General features: G+C 45.1%; 1 long non-coding RNA gene across 1 annotated transcript in view; it reads left to right on the forward strand.

Annotated features, from left to right (window-relative positions):
* LOC137552695 (uncharacterized) overlaps positions 1 to 18,240 on the forward strand; it is a 75,127-nt gene that overhangs the window by 17,576 nt on the left and 39,311 nt on the right. Inside the window, exon 2 of the long non-coding RNA XR_011027163.1 lies at positions 14,183 to 14,257. This is a non-coding gene — a long non-coding RNA (uncharacterized lncRNA). The remainder of the gene's footprint in view (positions 1 to 14,182; positions 14,258 to 18,240) is intronic.

Raw genomic sequence — 18,240 nt, forward strand, 5'->3', positions numbered from 1 at the left:
AGACCCTTCAAGGTATTCAGAGAGGGGCATGGTGAGTCCGTGGCAGATTTCATTTTTTTTTGTAGCAAGTTAGAAGAAATGGAAACTTTTTTTTTTTTTTTTTTCTCACAAAGTGTCATTTTCCGCTTACTTGTGACAAAAAATAATATCTTCTATGAACTCACTATGCCTCTCAGTGAATACTTTGGGATGTCTTCTTTCCAAAATGGGGTCATTTGGGGGGTATTTATACTATACTGGAATTCTAGCCCCTCATGAAACATGACAGGGGGTCAGAAAAGTCAGAGATGCTTGAAAATGGGAAAATTCACTTTTTGCACCATAGTTTGTAAACGCTATAACTTTTACCCAAACCAATAAATATACACTGAATGGGTTTTTTTTTATCAAAAACATGTTTGTCCACATTTTTCGCGCTGCATGTATACAGAAATTTTACTTTATTTGAAAAATGTCAGCACAGAAAGTTAAAAAAATCATTTTTTTGCCAAAATTCATGTCTTTTTTGATGAATATAATAAAAAGTAAAAATCGCAGGAGCAATCAAATAGCCCCAAAAGAAAGCTGTATTAGTGACAAGAAAAGGAGCCAAAATTCATTTAGGTGGTAGGTTGTATGAGCGAGCAATAAACCGTGAAAGCTGCAGTGGTCTGAATGGAAAAAAAGTGGCCGGTCCTTAAGGGGTAGAAAGCCCTAGGTCCTCAAGTGGTTAAGCAAGTTGTGTATATATCTCTCTAACATCCCAGGTGTCTCTGGAAAGGTTCCAGAAGCAGATACAAGGCACACCTTTAAAGTCCTTCAGAGGCGTCTTTTTATCAAGTGCTAAGAAAATTGGAAGTGAAAATGAAGCAGTTGTCCAAAGCAATCAGTCAGACTAATTGTTTAATTCAACAGCTGACTACTGAGGGCCCGTTTCCACTATAGCGTTGCGGAATCGCAGGTGAATCACCGCAGGTAAATCGCATGCGGGTGCGATTTCGCATGCGTTTTTTGCCGCGATTTCGCATAGGTAAGGCTGTATGCGAATTTAACCATGTCACTGCCTGTGTAAATTAACATTAATACCTATGCGAAATCGCATGCGAAATCGCGTCAAAAAACGCATGGGGAAAACGCATGCGATTTCCCTTTTAAATACATTGCGTGCGATTCGCCTGCATTCCACACGCAGGCGAATTCTGAGGGCCCTACCCTGCAGATTTTTTCTGCACAGAAAAACGTGCGGGGAAACGCACAAGTGGAAACAGTCCCATCCACTTGTACTGAATGTGCGAATCCGCATGCGGGCAACGCATGCGGATTCGCGATAGTGGAAACGGGCCCTGAATGGTTGCACTGGTCAATACTTGATGCAAATCATCCATTGCAGGAAAGGTAGTGTTTTGGTAGCGTTTTGCTGCACATTGTGCGTTTTTAGTGTGTTTTCTGTGCAAATGCTTTTAGCTGTTTTTTTCAGGTTGTGCGTTTTTCTTGCATTTGCTATTTGCATATATAAATCGCATATGTGTTTTTCATGCATTTTTAAATGCGTTTTATGTAAATCACTAGGAAGTCAAGAGGAAATGGAAATACATCACCATTGATTGACTCTCATTATGTGTGTTTTAGATGTGTTTTGGAAAAATATGCAGCAAGACCAGCATTTTTAAAAACGCACATTGCAGAACGCAACCATGTACGTTTATTCATGTGGCCCATTGACTTGCATTACGTGCGTTTTCGCTGCATTTTCCGTAACACTAGCATTTCTACCTAGTGTGTTCCTACTTTTTATTAGCTCATCATGTTTGGGTCTTTTGGGCATTTTTTAAAAGTGTCATCTTTGGTCCCTTGTTACATGAGTCCCACTACTTGTGCTATCATATCATGCAGGCCTCCTTCATTTTCCTACATCCTTAATGCAGAACTGAAAGGGAAATTAATTAAGCATACTTACCTAAGCTTTTAATAGGGGGACAATTAATACTAATAGGTTGCGCAATGTATGAGTATGATGGCACAATCAATTGTGGTACATGTAACAGGCACATGTAATATATTGCAAAAATAATGTACAAACAAGTAGGGAGGCTGACCAATGTCTTTGTACATGTTATGGATCCTAAAGTCTGGGCACTTTGGGATCTGGTCGGACATTATGCAAAGAACTTCTAAATAACTGACATTGGCCTCAATTCACTAAGCTTATCTCCTGTCTTTAATAGCGTTTTTAGAGTTATCACCATGGTGATAAGGCATGTAGTATTCAGGAAACATTTTACCTCAGGCAAACCTAAAGTTAACTCTTCTGTCTTTAAAGCGAAATATAACCCTGCATTTTAACTTTGCTCTAAAACATTATTTACAGTATATTATATGCAACCAGCATTTTTTTTTTTTACTAGACCAGCATTGGAAGGCTTACACAGGGCTTTAAAGTTCCTGGAGATTTCTGCAGACGCATCCGAAGCTGAAATAGATACATTTTGTTTACATAAATGTATCTAAGTGTTGAATGTGACTCATCTCTCTGACTGAGAAGGAGCTTGGAGGACAGCCAAAGAGTGTGTAACATTTATCAATAGATACATGTAACTAAATAGAATGTATCTATCTGAACTTCTGTATATCTCTCCACGGACCTTTAAACCTCTGTGTTTAACTCTTCCAATGCTGGTCTAGTAAAAAAAAAATGCTGGTTGCATATAATATGCTGTAAATAATATTTTAGAGCAAAGTTGAAATACAGGGTTATAATCCGCTTTAAGTTAAGGTGAGATCTCAAGGCATTTTCTTCTTTTGTGCACCCACTCCATCTCTCAAATACCACATTTTATTCATTGTATGATTCCCTACTGTCCCAGCACTCACCTCATTCTTCTCCTTCTCTACTGCACTGCCATCTTTTATAATTCATTCTCCCCCCCTTTGCTCTGCTGCATTCTGGTAGACCCTATTTTCTTTATTCAGTGCTCCTCTGCTGTCCCTGTCCATTTCTTACAGTGTCCTCTAGCTGTAAACTCATACTATCCACCTCATCCCTGAATTTCCTTCCATTGTACCCTTCCAAGTGCAGCTCTGTTCATGTCCTCTGCCCATGTGTGTAATCTCTGTGTACATTCATATTCTATGCACACCTTATTTTATATTCTTTTATATGATCTATATTCATCACCTTATATGTAACCTGTTCATTCTGCAGACCCCTTTAGAAATACCCATAACTTGTCTGCGCCTTTGCATGATGGGCATTTTTCCATTTCCTCAACTTAGATGTGATCTAGTCATAAGTAACCAATTGCATGCTCTTTTCAGACTTAGGCCATCCAGAACATGACCTAATGAGAGGCAGCTGGCCAAGTCCCAAAGAGAGAGCAAAACAACAAAGTTCTGCAACGGCAATGTCTGCAAATCCCAGGCTCCTCAACCTCTGCCCCAATTTGCCCCAGTGCCCTCTCAACTCTCCACACTGCACCTGTTACTCCACTGTTCCTCCACTCCCTGTGTCATACGGGCAATATTTTCATATCACAGTGAATACACAGGCTAGCTGCAATAAAACATTTCCTCCCATCAGAGTGAGGACATGGTGAGTGGAGGGACAGAGGTGCAGCATAGAGAGGTGAGAGGATACAGGAGCAAAGTTGTGCCAGGGTTGAGGAGGACACTGGGAATTACACATACCACTGCTGAACATTGCTGGTTTGCCCTTTCTTAGGCACTTGGCTGGCTGTTGCTCATCAGGTCTCATCCTAGCTGGACATAGGCCTCAATTCACTAAGCTTATTTACTGTCTTTAATAACTTTTCTAGAGTTGTTACCATGGTGATGAGGCATGTAGTATTCAGGAAACATTTTACCCCAGGCAAACCTAAAGTTAACTCTTCTGTCTTTAAGTTAACTCTCCAATCCTTAAAATAACTCCAGAGTTAAAGACAGGCTGTTAATTAGCTGCGTGTGAAAATAACTACAGAGGAGGTGAATTAACTACAGAGGAGGTAAATTAACTACGGAGGAGGTAACGTAAGGAATGAAGAGATAAGATAACTCTCTCACTGTGTGGAGGTAAGTTTTCTCTTGCCTTATTATCTCCAGCATGATCTTAGTGAATTGAGGCCAAAGTCTGATATTGGCCTCAATTCACTAAGATCATGCTGGAGATAATAAGGCAAGAGAAAACTTACCTCCACACAGTGAGAGAGTTATCTTATCTCTTTATTCCTTAAGTTACCTCCTCTGTAGTTAAGTTACCTCCTCTGTAGTTATTTTCATAATTCTGAAGTTATTGAAAGGATTGAAGAGTTAACTTACCTTCATTCACCCACTATACTCATGTCTAGAGGGAGGGGGGAGAGCCCAGAGCACAAGCTGTTCTCGGTCTACCACCATTGTCTCCAGGATAATACACCCTATACATTGCATTGTACACTTCATTGAAGATTCTTACCTTTATTAAGGATATTTTAAGACAAGAAATATAAGTGAACTCCTGGACAGAAGGGGTAAATGGAAATGCCTACAGATATTCAGCACAGGTTTGTCAACTACAGTATTCCAAAATATGTATTGGTAATATCCACAACTATTTTAATACCTGCTCTGTACAGCCAGTTACAAAAAGATGGGGATTTTAAGTTTTTACATTAATTTCTGTACACTCACCATACTGGAAAGTGAAAAATTGAAGTTCATGAAAGATTAAAACCAGTGGTGCTCAGCAGAGCTCGAATATTCGAGTAGCTCGAATATTCGAGCTCTTTTCCAGCTATTCGAGCTCGGTATTCGAGCTCCGAATAGCTGTAGCTATTCGAATGGGCTATTCGAGTACACTCGAATAGCCCATTCACTATTCGAGCTATTCGAGCAAAACGGCGCTATTCGAGCTCGGTACCGAGCTCGAATAGCGTCATAGCCCAGATTGATGTCCTTAGAGCCAATCAGAGGGCTCCCAGGCCCTCTGACGGCAGCCAATCACAGAGGGGGACCCTGGCCAGCCCCTACCCTATAAATAGCGGCCGCCATGTTAGGTTTCTCCGTGCTTGCCTGAGACTTGTACAGAGAGAGAGTTGCTCCTTTGTGCTTTGGCTTAGCAAGAGCTCTATTGTGGTCATTTACCTAGCGTTTTTGCTCACATACACCTCCTATACACACCTATATTGTTGTTAGTTAGTTAGACATTGTATTTTAGTTAGTAGCTTTTGTGTTACATAGAGACAGGCCAGCTGCTGCAGGCTTACAGCTTTAGGCCTCAGGGCCTTGCCTGTGTGGGCAGCTGTCCTCCTGTCCTCTGTTTATTTCTCTCTATTCTATACCAGTATTTCTGCTGTCCTTTACTACTGATTGTATTAGTATTGTAGTTATATACTGTAACTGTACTAGGACACTCACTGTCACTGTTCATAGGCTACTAGCTGCTCCTGCGTGTGTGCACTCACTTTCTGTGTACACACTACACACACTCTATTTCCTTCTGATAACTGATTGATTATTGTAATTGATTATTGTAATTAGTTAGTTGTACTTACTGTTACTACTTACTGTACTAGGAGTCTAGGACACTCAGTCACTGTTCATAGGCTACTAGCTCCTGCGTGTGTGCACTCACTGTCTGTGTACACACTACACACACTCTATTTCCTTCTGATAACTGATTGATTATTGTAATTAGTTAGTTGTACTTACTGTTACTACTTACTGTACTAGGAGTCTAGGACACTCAGTCACTGTTCATAGGCTACTAGCTCCTGCGTGTGTGCACTCACTGTCTGTGTACACACACTACACACACTCTATTTCCTTCTGATAACTGATTGATTATTGTAATTAGTTAGTTGTTTGTACTTACTGTTACTACTTACTCTTACTGTACTAGGAGTCTAGGACACTCAGTCACTGTTCATAGGCTACTAGCTCCTGCGTGTGTGCACTCACTGTCTGTGTACACACACTACACACACTCTATTTCCTTCTGATAACTGATTGATTATTGTAATTAGTTAGTTGTTTGTACTTACTGTTACTACTTACTCTTACTGTACTAGGAGTCTAGGACACTCAGTCACTGTTCATAGGCTACTAGCTCCTGCGTGTGTGCACTCACTGTCTGTGTACACACACTACACACACTCTATTTCCTTCTGATAACTGATTGCTTATTGTAATTAGTTAGTTGTACTTACTGTTACTACTTACTCTTACTGTACTAGGAGTCTAGGACACTCAGTCACTGTTCATAGGCTACTAGCTCCTGCGTGTGTGCACTCACTGTCTGTGTACACACACTACACACACTCTATTTCCTTCTGATAACTGATTGCTTATTGTAATTAGTTAGTTGTACTTACTGTTACTACTTACTCTTACTGTACTAGGAGTCTAGGACACTCAGTCACTGTTCATAGGCTACTAACTCCTGCGTGTGTGCACTCACTGTCTGTGTACACACACTACACACACTCTATTTCCTTCTGATAACTGATTGCTTATTGTAATTAGTTAGTTGTACTTACTGTTACTACTTACTCTTACTGTACTAGGAGTCTAGGACACTCAGTCACTGTTCATAGGCTACTAGCTCCTGCGTGTGTGCACTCACTGTCTGTGTACACACACTACACACACTCTATTTCCTTCTGATAACTGATTGATTATTGTAATTAGTTAGTTGTACTTACTGTTACTACTTACTCTTACTGTACTAGGAGTCTAGGATACTCAGTCACTGTTCATAGGCTACTAGCTCCTGCGTGTGTGCACTCACTGTCTGTGTACACACACTACACACACTCTATTTCCTTCTGATTACTGATTGATTATTGTAATTAGTTAGTTGTACTTACTGACTGTTACTACTTACTTACTTACTGTACTAGGGACACTCACTCAGTCACTGTTCATAGGCTAGCTCCTGCGCGTGTTTGCGCGTGCGTGCACTCACTGTCTGTAGTGTACACACACTAAATTTACTTGTGATTACTACTGATTATTGTAACTGCTAGTTGTACTTCCTGACTGTTACTACTTACTTACTGTACTAGGGACACTCACTCAGTCACCTCACCCACCAACCCACTCCATTAAAGTACCCCACTTTTCACCCGCCCTTTTAAAAAACTTTTGTCTATACGCCCAAAACATCGAAGATGTCTGGAAGTGGCAGCCAGCGCGGTTTGGGCAAGGGGAAGGGCAGCAAGGGAATCAGGAGGAGAGGGAGCAGCATTGTGGCAGGCCGCGGCCGCGCCACCATGCACAGTTCCGCAGCAGCAGCAGCAGCGTCAGTGGCTAACATTCCTCCCATAGCCACTGGCCGTGGACGCCTTGGGCGCCGCCCAGCAGGAGCATCTGCAACTCACGCTGCAGAGACACAGCAGCAGCAGCGTGTAGCACCTGCTCCGATTTTCCTCCAGCCGGGTCGGAAACGTCCCATTGAGGAAAAGCATGCAGACACTGTGGTGCAACTCATGACGGAGGATGAGCAGCCCGCCATCAGCTCTGCATCCGAGGCCTCCACCCTCACCACCACCACCACCACCCCTTTTCGCAGCAGCCGCCCAGCAGGGTCTGGGGAGGAGGCCAGTTCACCGTCACTCGCCGACCTGTCATTCAGCAGTCTTTTGACCCCAGGCATCATGAGTAAATTGTCTGCTGTTGTTGGCGATCTTGAGGAGGAGATGCTGATGGGCACTTTGGGGGATGAGGGATTGGACAGCAAGACTGTGGCGACAGTCAAGCAGCCCATCCATGCATCAGGAGAGGAGTTTGGGGGGTCATCATCCCAGCAGGACATGTTTCAGGAGGGGGAGGATGATGATGACCCGGTGACAGACAGAGATTGGGTGCCACCACCTCCAGGGGATGTCGTCCTCAGCAGCTCTGAGGAGGAGGAGGAGGATGCGCTTGTGGGCCTTGCAAGGAGGCGCATCATTGCAAGCATTGGCAGCAGTAGGCAGGTCCCACAGCCTGCTGGTGTCTCAGGCTCAGCAGCAGCAGCAGCAGCATCTGCCAGTACCACCACCAGCCGCACCCAAGCCCCCCCCCCAACCACCACAGGGAGACAGGCAGCAGCGCTTCCATGCCGTAGGGGGATGTTTCTGTCACCAATCTGGCGATATTTCACCATGCCCACTGTGTACAGCAAGTACGCCACTTGCAACCACTGTCAGCGGAAGTTGAGCAGAGGTGCAGACCCCTTAAAGTTCAGCACCAGCTCGCTCATCAACCACCTTGCTGCGAAACATTTCCACCAGCATGAGGAGTTCCAGAGGCTGAAGGCATCTGGTGCTGGCAGTGGCACCACACCCATCACTGCACAGCCTTCAGCAGCAGCAGCAGCAGCAACAGCAGCCACCCGCCCTCCTGCTCCTCCAGCAGCACCAGCAGGAGTGCGGAAACGCACTGCTCCTCCCCCCTCTGCAACTCCTGCCGCCGACACTGAGGCCTGTTCTGGCAGCCAGTCCTCAGTGGACTCCTCCTCTGTGTCTGCTGATTCCCGTGCCAGCAAAAGGCCACGCCAGAGCCTTTTGAGTGAGTCCTTCCAGGGGGTGGTTAGGGCTCTGCCTCCCAGCAGCCGTCGCGTGCGGCAGCTGAACGGCTTGCTGGCATGGGCCATGTGCTCCCAACTCCTGCCGTACACGCTCGTGCAGGAGGGGAGCGACATTCGTGCTCTGCTTGCTTGCGCAGCCCCAGACTGGCAGCTCCCCAGCAGACACTTTTTCTCCCGCAAGGCCATTCCTGCACTGCACCGCTTTGTGATGGCCAGTGTGGAGCGAGGGCTGGAGCACGCGGTTGGTGAAAGGGTCCACGTCACCATGGACTCCTGGAGCAGCCGCTTCGGGACAGGCCGCTACCTGTCCTTCACTGTCCACTGGGTCAGCTTGGTGGAAGGGGGTGAGGATGGGAGAGCAGCAGCGGGCACAGCAGCAGCAGCAACACAGTGGGTGGTGCCACCCCGCAGGGTCAGGGGAACTGCAGCAGGTTCCTCCGATCCTCTGCCATCCTCCGGCACACCTGGCCAACCCCCCCGCCTCAGCAGCAGCGTGAAGGCCCGCCACTGCCAAGCGCTGCTGCACTTGGTCAGCCTTGGGAAGACCAAGCTGACGGCAACCCATGTGTTGGCCAAACTCCAGGAGCAGGAGAGGATTTGGCTGACCCCCAGAGGCCTCAGAGTCGGAGAGGTGGTGACCGACAATGGGGCCAATCTGGTTGCCGCAATAGACAGGGGAAACCTGACCCACATCCCCTGTCTTGCCCACGTGCTGAACCTGGTGGTGCAGAAGTTCTTGCGCACCTACCAGGGGATGGGCGAACTGCTGGAAACGGCAAGGAACGTTGTGCGTCACTTCCGGCGCTCGGCTGCAGCCTGTGCGAGCCTGGAAGACGTGCAAAAGGAGCTGGATCTGCCACGCCATCGGCTGATCCTTGACGTTCCGACTCGCTGGAACTCCACCCTGGCGATGTTGGAGCGTCTGGTTGAACAGAAGCGCGCTGTCAAACAGTACCTTGCCCTGGCCACTGTTTCCGCCGCTCAGAGAAGGGACAAGACCAGCAACATCCCGTCCATCGTCCCCGATGATGACTGGAGGCACATGCAGCAGGTGTGCTTAGTGCTGGCTCCCTTTCTGCAGGCCACTAACATGGTGAGCAGTGACCATGCTATGGTCGCGAGTGGGTGCCCCTGGTTTGTCTGCTGAACAGGGCCCTCGATGCTTTGCTGGAACAGGGAGCGGCAGCCTTGGACCAGCAGGAGCGGCAAGCAGCTGCACAGTCCACCTCTGAGGGGGAGGAGGAGGAGGACTTGGTGGAGGTCCTTGACCTTGCTGCTGATGAGGGGGAGCAGCACAGTGCAGCTGAGTTGGTGCGGGGGTGGAGAGAGGATGAGGCTGACGAGGCAGAGGAGGAGGATGAGGACAGCAGCACTGCCGTCGATGTGCCAGCAGACGTGGCCCGCCTCTTCCCAATGGCAGCGCACATGCTGACGTGCCTGCGCAGAGACCCCAGGGTGATCCAGATGAAGCAGAGGGAGGACATCTGGATCAGCATGATGTTGGACCCACGCCTCAAGGGGAAGTTGAGCCAGTTCCTGCCGCCTGCAGGAGGAGACCCAGCGCAACAAATAAGGAGCTTGCAGCAGGCCCTTGTTGAGCGCTTGGAGGAAGCCTTCCCCCAGCCTTCCACCCCCACTGTCCAGCAGCCAGCACAGAGGCAGCAGCAGGTGCCTGCATCCAGCAGCAAGCGCCCCACAGACCTGCTGTCTCTCAGCCACGAGCTCTACAGGACTGTAGAGGCTCCGGCAGCAGTGACTAGAGAGGAGGTGCATGCAGCAGCATCCTCCACCGCTCACAGCCAGCGCCTGACCCGCATGGTGGCTGACTACATGGGGTCCTACAGCGGGCTTGACAGCGATGCCCCTGTTGATCCCATGGAGTATTGGGTCAAGCGCCTGGAGATCTGGAGCGAGCTGGCGCAGTACGCCCTGGAAGTGCTGTCCTGCCCCCCTTCCAGCGTGCTGTCCGAGCGCTGCTTCAGTGCAGCTGGTGGTGTGGTCACCGAGAAACGCTCACGTCTGTCTCACAAGTCTGTGGACAGACTGACGTTTCTCAAGATAAACCAGGCGTGGGTGGAAGGCGAGTTCCTGGCCCCTGTTGTCGGCGAGAGGGGGACATGAACTGGCTAAGAACCATCATTAATGTGCCTTACCACCCTTTACCACCTCCTGGCTCCTGCTCACTAAGCCAGCCTGGTTCACTTTGACTATTACGTCGCCTGCAGCCACACATTTTACACCTACAGTGGGCTGCTGTGTACTGCCCTTCTGCTGTCTGTCTGTGTTTCCCACTGCCAGGGTACACAGATTTACCTTCTGCTGCCACTCTGCCACCAGCTATTACGTCAAACAATAGCTATATATCTGTGTAATTTGTTTTACAAACAAAACCAAAAAACCATTAAAAAAAAAAAAAAGGTTTAATTTTTCTGAGGTGCCCGGGTTGAAAACTGTGTTGTCCCAGTTGTGTATTGGACACGATGTGGGCTGCACAACCGCTGTCTGGGACCTCCTGTTGTGTTCATTTACGGCCTGGTATCACCGCTAGGTACCAGGGCTATTATGTCACGCTGCCTACCTGCTGCCACACTCACACTACTCCTCCATTCCTCCTGCTGCTGCTTTCTGTCTTTGTTTCCCACTGCCAGGGTACACAGAATTACCTTCTGCTGCCAGTCTGCCACCAGCTATTACGTCAAACAATAGCTGCACACATAATTACTCCTCCATTCCTCCTGCTGCTGCTGCTGTCTGTCTGTCTGTGTTTCCCAACGCCAGGGTACACAGATTTACCTTCTGCTGCCACTCTGCCACCAGCTATTACGTCAAAAAATAGCTATATCTGTGTAATTGGTTGTAAAACCAAAACTACAAAACCATTACAAAAAAAAGGTTTAATTTTTCTGAGGTGCCCGGGTTGAAAACTGTGTTGTCCCAGTTGTGTATTGCACACGATGTGGGCTGCACGACCGCTGTCTGGGACCTCCTGTTGTGTTCATTTACGGCCTGGTATCACCGCTAGGTACCAGGGCTATTATGTCACGCTGCCTACCTGCTGCCACACTCACACTACTCCTCCATTCCTCCTGCTGATGCTGCTGTCTGTCTGTGTTTCCCACTGCCAGGGTACACAGAATTAGCTTCTGCTGCCACTCTGCCACCAGCTATTACGTCAAACAATAGCTGCTCACATTACTCCTCCATTCCTCCTGCTGCTGTCTGTCTGTGTTTCCCACTGCCAGGGTACACAGATTTACCTTCTGCTGCCACTCTGCCACCAGCTATTACGTCAAACAATAGCTGCACACATAATTACTCCTCCATTCCTCCTGCTGCTGCTGCTGTCTGTCTGTGTTTCCCACTGCCAGGGTACACAGATTTACCTTCTGCTGCCACTCTGCCACCAGCTATTACGTCAAAAAATAGCTATATCTGTGTAATTTGTTGTAAAAACAAAACAAAAACAAAAAAAAACAAAAAAAGTTTAATTTTTCTGAGGTGCCCGGGTTGAAAACTGTGTTGTCCCAGTTGTGTATTGGACACAATGTGGGCTGCACGACCGCTGTCTGGGACCTCCTGCCTGCTGTGTTTATTTACAGCCCTGGTATCACCGCTAGGTACCAGGGCTATTATGTCACGCTGCCTGCCTCATTGACTGCCTGCTGCCACACACTCATCCTCCTCCTCCTGCTGCTGAATTTACCTCCTGCTGTCTGTGTGTTTCCACTGCCAGGGAGCACATACAATGGCGCTTCCAACATGCGTGCGCCACCAGCTATTTGTTACGCTCAAAAATAGCTGCATTTCTTTAAAAAAAAATTGAAAAGAGAAATAAGTGAAGAAGAAGACGATATAGAAGAAGATGAAGAAGATGAAGAAGAAGAAGATGAAGAAGATGAAGAAGAAGATGAAGAAGATGAAGAAGAAGAAGGAGAAGAAGATGAAGATGAAGAAGAAGAAGATGAAGAAGATGAAGAAGATGAAGATGAAGAAGATGAAGAAGAAGAAGATGAAGAAGAAGAAGATGAAGAAGAAGAAGATGAAGATGAAGAAGAAGAAGAAGATGAAGAAGATGAAGAAGATGAAGATGAAGAAGATGAAGACGATGAAGAAGAAGAAGATGATGAAGAAGAAGAAGATGAAGAAGAAGAAGATGAAGAAGAAGAAGAAGAAGATGAAGAAGATGAAGAAGATGAAGAAGAAGATGAAGAAGAAGATGAAGAAGATGAAGAAGAAGATGAAGAAGATGAAGAAGATGAAGAAGAAAATGAAGAAGATGAAGAAGATGAAGAAGAAGAAGATGAAGAAGAAGATGAAGAAGATGAAGAAGATGAAGAAGAAGATGAAGAAGATGAAGAAGATGAAGATGAAGAAGATGAGGAAGAATAAGATGAAGAAGATGAAGAAGATGAAGAAGAAGATGAAGAAGATGAAGAAGAAGATGAAGAAGATGAAGAAGATGAAGAAAAAGAAGATGAAGAAGAAGAAGATGATGATGAAGAAGATGAAGAAGAAGAAGAAGACAATATAAAAGAAGAAGAAGATATAGAAGAAGATATAGAAGAAGAAGATATAGAAGAAGAAGATATAGAAGAAGAAGAAGAAGAAGATATAGAAGATAAAGAAGAAGTATATACAGTACTGAACAAATTTCTGGACACAACTTCTCTTTTCAACTTTTTTTTTTTAAAGGAACATCCCCACATAATCACTTGCTGTTGTTACTTGGAAAAAAAGAGGTTTCTTGCATCATTCACCCTCAAAACAAGTGTTGGAAGCTATTTAAGGCCATTTCGAATAGTCAGCTCGAATAATGAGCTCGAATACCGACTCGAATAGTGAGCTCGAATTCCGAGGTCGAATCGAATAGTAAAAATTATTCGACTCGAATATTCGACTGACCTCGAATAATTTACTATTCGAATTCGACCTAACTCGAATTTTGAAAAGGGGTATTTGAGCACCACTAATTAAAACCATGTCCAAGTCTGAAACTACATTCACTGTGGAGATATCACATATTTTGACATGCATCAATGAAGGACATCTACCATACAGTACACAGTCAATATCTGTCCAAAGTGGTAATAATATTAAAAAAAAGAACCTGAAAAGAAACTCCCATCATAAATGTAAGCTCCACCATAAAGAAAAGACACACCCACATATAAAGCAGATGCACATGTTTTCACTGGACATAAGACAAGACACAAAACATCTATATTGTGGTTTTCTTCTGACATCCTCAAAATGCCAGAGCTGCAGCCACTTAGGGCACACTCAATGGGTAATCAGGATCATTGGGGGTCTTGCCCAAAGACTCCTTACAGCCTTACATAGAATTCACAACCCTGCTTAAAGGCTCAAATCCCACGTGAAAGGCAAGAGCCTTACCAGTACCCAGGTGGATACCACCACCAATACACATACAAAATATCACCATGAATGTTAGACCTATTTTTGCCATTGTTTTATTTTAACACTGAGTAGGGAAATTGGTCATTAGTGTTGGGGGCATATTTACCATTTTGTGTATCATCAGTTTTCCCATTTACACAAAATGTGTACAGTAATTTAAAATCTAGACATATTGTATAACTCTATTGCTTCTATGTTTTTAATGGTCTGGAGTACTTAGAATAATTTTAATCTTTACTGCAGGTTTTACTGATATTTCGAGTTACAGAGAACCCAGCAAGCTCATGGTGAACCAGAACTTCAAGGAGTGTGTAAGAGGTGTGATGATCAGAGCAGCTATTTGCTTGTTTCTGTTGTGGATTTGGATGAAAAGGTACTGGATAGTGTCATTTGTTGCATGCTAGCGACAATACTATCATGCAGATTTGTTTGGGATACAGGGCTGCCATGTAATGGGAGAAGGGTGGGCCTTGCACGCCACTTCTCCAAGTCCAGGCCTGAGTCTGGCAGAGAGAGGGTTAGCTGGCTCACATGCATTATTTGCATAAGAGGCTGCATCCCTCAGTATGCAGTGGGCTGTGTGTGGAGCAAGGAGGCTCCTGAGGAGCTGTGCAGCAGAGACGCTGCTGAGGTGCTGGAGGGATTTGAACTCCAGTACCAGGTAGTCCAGGAGAAGCCTGGATAGGTGAGTGGCCCAGGACTGTCATCAATCCTGTGGCAGGGAAGCCAATGTGGCTGCAGAGGGCAAGGAGCCCGACTAGGGTTGGTACAGATACAGAAGGCTGTATATCTGGTGTATGACTGCAACCCTTTTGAATACCCAGTGTGGTGTAATTTTGATACTGTTTGGACATTTTTGGCCGACAAAATAGAGCTGTATTGTTTTATTTAACCTTAAAAAGACTCACTGGCTGGTATATTGTGACCCTGGATGCTATGATCTCCTCTACTAATATGAGCTAAACACCAGAACTCCCCCTAGAATATCACAGGGTCTACAACAGACCAAAAAGCCCTCTTACTAAAATGCAATGGAAACCAAAAGTATGCTTTCTTAAAACAGAAAGAATTCAGGTTGGAGTGAGCTCAGAGAGTCGCCCAGTGCATCACTGCTGAATATATGCAAATTAATCATTGTTGCCCTTAGAAACTAAACACACCTCCAGAACCCCTGAAATGCAATGATGTGTCAGGATCTGGAGGTGTGGCTGGCTTGCAGGGACCACAATGGATAATTTGCATATATTCAGCAGTGATGCAGTGGGAGACATCTCGAAGCTCACTCCAACCTGAATTATAGCAAATACTTTTTGTTTTAAGAAAGCATAGTTGTGTTTTACTAATATGAAAAACATATGCAATAAATTAAAACAAAAACACGAATGCGCTAGACACCCGGGTGCACTTTTTATGCTACCCCAGTAATAAGCATACACTGAATACCTGGTTTGCCTCCTCTTCTATTAATGATATAACAATGCACAGAGGTGGCGCACTCAGGTATTAGGTGAACAATATGCACAAGACACTAAAATATTAAAACACTCTAAAAGAAGTTATATGATACACATTAGTGTTAATAAGCATAGATTAAGATCATCTATCAAAACCTCATATGCCACATTAGTCTCTATGGTGCTATTTCAATCATATAGTCCAGATAATAGTCCAGCGCATTTGTGTTTTTGTTTTAATTTTTGTCTAAATACACGAGTTCTGCAGACATGGACATTTTTGAACACAGAGCTCGAAGGGTAGTGGAATTAGATGCAGTGTTTATAGATATAAGTGAGGCAGGAAGTAGCATTGATCAAGAATTCAAGAAACTACAGAACACTGCTGTGAAAGAGCAGGGCACATGGTGGGATTTAGCCACACTCACCAAATATGATAAAGAAGGTGTTATTCCAAAAAGGTTGAGATGGGACCTAGCAGCTAATGATGGTGAAGACAGTGAAGAAAATGATGAGGAGTGGGCGGAGTTTTTTGACCAATGTGGTAAAGGGTTGGTTAAATTACTTATTAAGAGAAAAAAACAGATGTTTAGAGAGGTTGGGAGGGGAAATCGATGGCATTAAAACCAAACTCCAACCAGTTAGTGGCACAGAGGAATATAAACCGAGAACTAAAAAGATGGGGGAACTATTGGAAAGAAATGAGAAAGAAATAATGGTAGAAAAGAGATGGAAATTCCAGAGGGATGCGGAAGCTACCCGTAAGAAAGAGGTATACAAATGGCAGGTAAAGAAAAAGGAGGATTTAAAGGTAGCACAGATCAAATCACAGGAGACACAAAACACGAATCAGAATGTTAATACTAAAGTTAACAACACAGGGGGGAATGTTAATGGGATACAGACACAAGATCACGGATCACAAGGTGTGCAGGGGGGATATTATCAGGACACGCAAGGTAGAGGCTCTAATTACAATAGAGGGGGGGCAGGATGGGGAGGATATAGGGGTGGGCACAGAGCACAACAGGGAGGAGGTGGCAGAGGGCAACATAGGATGGATGGTGAATATGGATTTAATATACCTATCACTAACAGATTTGACCCTATCCAACAGCACAGACAGATGGAGCCTTTTTTAGAAATGGGCCCCAAGTATGCACAGAGGGAGTGGAGTGGAGACAAGGGAGGGAGGGGGAAGATCCATATTAGGGATACACAAGTGGGCCAGACGAGGCACAAGGGGGAGGAGGGGAGGACCAAAAAGGATGAGGACTCTATAGGGGAAGAAATTTATAATACAAGTGGCACTGATTTGAATAAGGGTGAAATGGCACTGTTGAATAAGGGACTTAAACACGTGCCAAAGCAAGGATTAGACAAGTTTGCTACATACATTGATATACACAAATTCACGAGAAAACTGCACTTAAAAAAGCATTTTGCCGGAAGACCACAGGTGGGACGGAAGCAGGTAAAAGTAATGGAGTATAAGTATTAGAGTTGAGCCGAAATTTTAGTAATTTCGCATTACTAAAATTACGCATGCGAAATTTGCGATTACGATGCGAAATTACGGTAGCGTAATTGCCATTAAAATCGTAATTGAAAATACCATAAGCGTAATTTTCAACGCGTAATTTCGCGTTTCGTTCATGCCGTAATTTCGCATTAAACGCTACCGTAATTTCGCGTTAAACCGTAACGCTCCGTATAATATAAAAAAGCCGCCGACTTTAAGCGTTAATAGCAAAGCCCCCTTAAATGCTAAGAGCCTCAAATTTGGAGAATATATTAAGGAGATCAGGAGGAATAAGAGGAAACATTTTTTTTTCAAAAAGACCTTATAGTTTTTGAGAAAATCGATGTTAAAGTTTCAAAGGAAAAATGTAAACATTTAAAAACCCGCCGACTTTAACGGTTAATAGCAAAGCCTGCTTAAAGTTTAGGAACACCAAATTCCCAGGGTATATTAAGGGGATCAGTGGGAATAAGAGGAAAAACATTTTTTTCAAAAAGACCTTATAGTTTTTGAGAAAATCGATTTTTAAGTTTCAAGGGCGAAAATGTCTTTTAAATGCGGAAAATGTCAGGTTTTTTTGCACAGGTAACAATAGTGTATTATTTTCATAGATTCCCCCAAGTGGGAAGAGTTTTACTTACTTCGTTCTGAGTGTGGGAAATATAAAAAAAAAATGACGTGGGGTCCCCCCTCCCAGACCTCTTTAACCCCTTGTCCCCCATGCAGGCTGGGATAGCCAGAATGCGGAGCACCGGCCGCGTGGGGCTCCGCACCCTGACTATACCAGCCCACATGGTCCATGGATTGGGGGGTCTCGGAAGGGGAGGGGCAGCCAAGCTTTCCCCTCCCCCTCCGAGCCCTTGGGACAAGGGGCTCTTCTCCACCTCCGATGGGCGGTGGAGGTGGAGGCCGCGATTTCCTGGGGGGGGAGGTTCATGGTGGAATCTGGGAGTCCCCTTTAAAAAGGGGTCCCCCAGATGCCCACCCCCCGCTGCAAGGAGAAATGAGTATAGAGGTACTTGTACATCTTACCCATTTCCTTTAAGAGTTAAAGTAAATAAACACACAGACACTTAGAAAAAGTATTTTAATTGAACAAAAAACATAACCACGAAAAAAGTCCTTTAATATTCTTAATTAACCATTAATACTTACCTGTCCCTTTAAATAAATGATCCCTCGCAATATCCTCGGAAATGTTCTATCAGTTACAATGTAACAAAGTTATTACAATGTAACAACTTTGTTACATTGTAACTACGCCGCACCCGACGTCACTCACCGCCGCCGCCGCCGCCGCGTCTGTGCTGCAGGACCCGACAGAG

Source organism: Hyperolius riggenbachi, chromosome 1 (assembly GCF_040937935.1).
Source record: "Hyperolius riggenbachi isolate aHypRig1 chromosome 1, aHypRig1.pri, whole genome shotgun sequence".
In the NCBI taxonomy this organism is placed as follows: domain Eukaryota; kingdom Metazoa; phylum Chordata; class Amphibia; order Anura; family Hyperoliidae; genus Hyperolius; species Hyperolius riggenbachi.